The sequence below is a fragment of the Humulus lupulus genome, chromosome 9, assembly GCF_963169125.1.
Source record: "Humulus lupulus chromosome 9, drHumLupu1.1, whole genome shotgun sequence".
NCBI classification, from domain to species: Eukaryota; Viridiplantae; Streptophyta; class Magnoliopsida; order Rosales; family Cannabaceae; genus Humulus; species Humulus lupulus.
Window position 1 is genome coordinate 72565372 of NC_084801.1, and position 4903 is coordinate 72570274.

General features: G+C 35.6%; 1 non-coding gene across 1 annotated transcript; it reads left to right on the top strand.

Moving 5' to 3' along the window:
• The first annotated feature begins 3524 nt into the window (after positions 1–3524).
• LOC133802772 (small nucleolar RNA R71) lies at positions 3525–3631 on the top strand. Its single transcript, XR_009877518.1, has one exon. It is a non-coding gene; the product is annotated as a small nucleolar RNA R71 (small nucleolar RNA).
• Positions 3632–4903: the final 1272 nt, after the last annotated feature.

Consider the following 4903-nt stretch of genomic DNA (forward strand, 5'->3'; position numbering starts at 1 on the left):
AAGTTATGCACTGTAGCATGAGAAATAGGCCCCATGGCCTTCCTATAAATATCACTAGGATATTTAGGTACCTCCCAGACTGCACATAGAACAGTAATCATTGATCTGTGCCCCAACCCAATAGTAGTAGTCAATCGACATAAATCCCTCATGCTCTGGCGAATAACTCATCCAATATCAATAGAGAGTCTCATCATAATAACATATACCAAAAGACACCTATCAGTCCCCACTTAAGACAAGTTAGTGTGGGCATCAGCCGCGCTCTCACAAAAAGAGTCCAGGCTTTTTGCCACACAATTCATTCGATATCTCCGTCAATGCTTCAGTTCCCCATTATGAATAACAAAAGAAGCACTATGATACGCCTATTGATAATATTCATCTTCTTCTGGAGACAACACTGGTAATCTAAATAGGGCGTCAATATTATCAATGGCACACTCAACTGAAACCCCTCTAACAAACAACTATTTATTAACGGCCCCAGGAAAGTTGGCATAAAACTCATAAACCAGTGAACAAATAGCCTTCAGCATCTTATCATCCACAAAAAGTTGCCAACCTCAGCATAGAATCACATTCCTAATAATGTTATAAGTTTGTTGAGGGTACGGTTCTTCTTGATATTCCATTCTGCCCTCTTGAATGACGGGATGCTGAGATAACCTTTCATAGTGATCAAAGGCATTCTTGTTAATAAATCACGTCGGATTGAATTCTAGAATTGGTTGAGGTGTTGGCGGGATTGGTTGAGTTTGGGGTGGTTGGGTGCGGGATGTTGAAGGGAGATTAGTGTTCTAAGAAGAGGCAGCCCTAGTAGGTTGTTTCCTTTGACCCATACTTATACAGTTGATCAAAAATTTTACACAAAAATTTTGGTAGCACTTCCAAAAATTTTCTGTAATTTCCTCACTGAATAACTTCCAAAAATTTCATCCAAAGACACTAAATATACCAACAACCTTTTCAACAATCCAATGCAATCCCTTAGTATAAAATCACTTCAATCAAAACTTCAAAAAGAGAAAACTTACAAGCCCTTGAAATTTGAAAAACTACCCACTCTATAATTCTCCTTACAATCTTCAATTAGCACCAATAGAAACAAAATTATGGTTACAGAAAAAAAAGGAAGAAAGAAATCAGTATGGATTAGGAATTGGAAATTAGGAAGATGGCTTAAAGCTATTTGAAATAGAAGGATAAATGGAAGAAAATTTAGAGCTTTTTTCACAAGAAAATCTGAATTGGGATGAAAGGATTTGAAAAATGAGAGATATGACTTAAAAAATCGATTTTAAAACCACTTCCCCTTTGTCTGACATAGGCGCGCCGTGACCCAGATAGGGCAAGTTGCGGCCCGTATCAAAATTTCCCAGAATCTTCTTTCCCAAGCTCTATGTTTCAGCCAAGGGTCGCGACTTATAAGCCCAAGTCGTGACCCAACCCTCATTCAATTTCTAAGTGCTCTCTGACTTGTAGTTCAAGTTGTGACTTGGCCTAAAGACTAATTGAAAAACAACTTCTTTTAACGATTTGCACGATTTTATTTTTTTTACAAACTTTATACTAAAAATAAAAATAAATAAACTTTACAATTCCAAAATAAAATTGTCCACTAATTAAAAATAAAGACAAAATCTAAAATAAAATATAGGAATGCCTCCTATAGCGCTGTCGTTAACGTCATTTAGCCGGACACTTGTTTTCTTTTATATTCACCATGAATCAAGTCCTCCCCTCACATCCTTGACAGCCATAGTTTCATGAGTTGTCCCTCGTTCCTTGTGATTAGAAATTATCAAAACTTTCCCTTGCTCATAAAACATTCGAATTCTTTCACTAAAGTATTTTTTCAACCTATGACGCCCCTTTCGCATTCTAGTTTTAACTATGGATCTTTGCTAGGAGACTTCCAACTTGTTCCCTTCTCGGTTTACCACTTCAACTCTACAGCAGGTTGGAATTTCTATTGCTGTAAAAAAATTAAATATTACCTCCTCTTTTTCCACTTGCAGCTTTAACTCACCTTTATAGACATCAATAAAAGCCCTACCAGTAGCGAAGAATGGTCTTCCAAGTATTATTGGAATATCTTCATCTTCCTCAATCACTCCACGAGGATGATTAACTGATTTATTTGCCATCTGCAAAGACACACTAGTTGGTCGAGCTTCTCCCAAATTCAGTTTCCGAAAGATTGATAGAGGCATTAGATTCACACTGGCCCCTAAATCACATAAAGCCTTTGTTTCTACTGAACCCCCTATAGAACATGGGACATTGAAACTACCAGGATCTTTAAGCTTAAGCGGTAGTTTCTTCTGAAGTATCGCACTGCACTCCTCAGTAAGTGCAACTGTCTCATAATCCTCTAACTTCCTTTTCCTTGACAAAAATTCTTTCATAAACTTCACATAAGTAGGCATTTGTTCTAGAGCCTGTGCAAAAGGGATGTTAATGTGTAGTTTTAGAAAAATATCCAAAAATTTAGAAAATTGTTTGTCAAGATTAGCCTTTCGAAACCTTTGAGGATATGGAATCTTTGGTGTAGGCTCAGTGTATTTTGGTTTTTCTGTTTTTGGAAGGTTTTCAGTAACCTCCTCTTTTATTGGACTAGTAACTTGTTGATCCTCTATATTCTTCCCTTTCTTATCCACTGTAGGTCAATCATACTTAGTCCTACTCCTCAAGGATATTGCATTACACTGCTCTTTAGGATTTACCTCTGTGGAACTAGGAAAATTCCCTTGATGTCTACTAGCAAACAATTTAGCCAATTGACATATTTGTGTCTCCAAACTCCTGATTGAAGACCTTGTCTCTGTCATGAATTGATTTAATTGGTCTGGCTGAATTGTTGGTTGGTTCATTTTAGGATGTGGTGGTGGATGAGATGGGAGAGGAGCTGGATCATAATATGGTCGTGAATGTAATCCATAAGTTTGTTGATGAAGGGGTTGTTGAGGTGGGTACTGTGGATATTGCAGTTGTAACCCTTGATTATTTTCCAAGACAGATTAGGATGATTTTAAAAAGCAGGAGTATATGAATTGGAATAAGTATTGGGTGCAGGTCTCAAAAAATTACCAATGACCTGTGCCTGTTCCAAGGGTATATTGTTCACATCTGTCAAGCAACTAGCTGTGCTCGGGCATTTTTCAAAAGAATGTGGTACCCCACAAATCTCACAACTCACTACATTCTTTACTTGCATTTCTTGTGCGGCGAGATTAGTTTGCTGCAATTGCTTGGTTAGACATGCCACTTGGGCGATCAATAGTGCAATTGGATCAACTTCTAAGACTCGTGCTACTTTATTATCCTCACGCTCAGTAGGCCAATTATAGTTATTCATGGTCATCTTTTCCAATAGTTCATATGCTTCATTAGTGCTTTTTCCAATAGTTCATATGCTTGATATCTTTTCCAATAGTGCTCCTCGCGATGCTACATCTATAATTGTACTTGTATTTCCCCCCAAACCATTGTAAAAAGTATGAACTACCAGCCACTTCTCTATTCCATGATGTGGGCATTTCCTTTGCAACTCCTTAAATCGTTCTCATGCATCATACAAAGACTCCCCATCAAGTTGATGGAAGTTATTAATCTCTCCTTTTATTCTGGCTGACTTGGCAGGAGGAAAATATTTACCAAGGAATATCTTACCCAAATCTTCCCAAGTAAGTAGAGTTGGCTTGTAAAGAATTCAACCAACTCTTAGCTCTGTCCCATAATTAAAATGAGAATAATCTCAATCTTACAGCATCGTTACTCACCCCATTCATTTTGAATGTCACACATAGCTCTAAAAAGTTTGTGATACAGAGATTTGGATCCTCCTGTGGTAAACCCCCAAAATGTACACAATTCTGCACAATTTGAATAATTCACGATTTTATCTCACAATTATTTGCCTCAACATTTGGATGACGAATGCTGGAATGTATCCCTGTAACAGTAGGGAGTACATACTTAATCGCAAATCGGCTTCAGCAGCATCACCCAGATTTGCATTGTTGTTGACAATATTATTTGCTTTTTCAGCCATGGCAAAGTCCAGCCTTTTCTTTATCTTTTAGTTTTGTCTGCACATTCTTTCAATTTCAAGGTCTATTGTAATGATTTCCTTTTGTCTACTTCCTCGCATATACCAACAATTCCTGAAACACAATACAACCTTCATCCAAATAAGTGTAAAACAATAAAAAATAAAATAAAACAAAATTAGGACAAATGAAAATTAACTTTGATATTGGAAATTAAGTCCTCGGCAACGGTGCCAAAAACTTGATCGTAAAAATAAATATAGACAAGTGCACGCAATCAATTCAAGTAATATATATGATAAGTAGAGAATCGTTCCCACAAAGACTATTTTCCAATTACCAATAATTGTTCTTTTAATTTCTTTTTGGAAACTAAAGCTTAGATGAATGAATTTAATTTTAAAATTATAAATAACTAAGAACAAGAACACTAATTAATATATTTAAATCACTATTAAAAAAACATAGGGTGTTAATTTTATCAACTTTTCATTCTACTAATTTTATTAATGCGTTATAAATTTCTTGCTTCCTATTCTAATAGCATGTTAACATAAATCGATTCATATTCTTTTTCAAGATATAAGATCTCAACCTATATGCAAGTTTTCTACGTCTTTGTGATAAACTTAAACATATAGAAGGCATTAAGCATGGAAACCTAATTACTACACAAGTCATACTTTATTTTCGTCCAATATGCAACCTATGTCTATATAATGATAGCATATTCAATTCTCATCTTTCGAATTTTGAATCAAAATCATAATTCACGCAAATATTGATCAAATATTTAATAGCATTAAACACACATTATATAGATTAGAATATAGAAGACATATCAATAG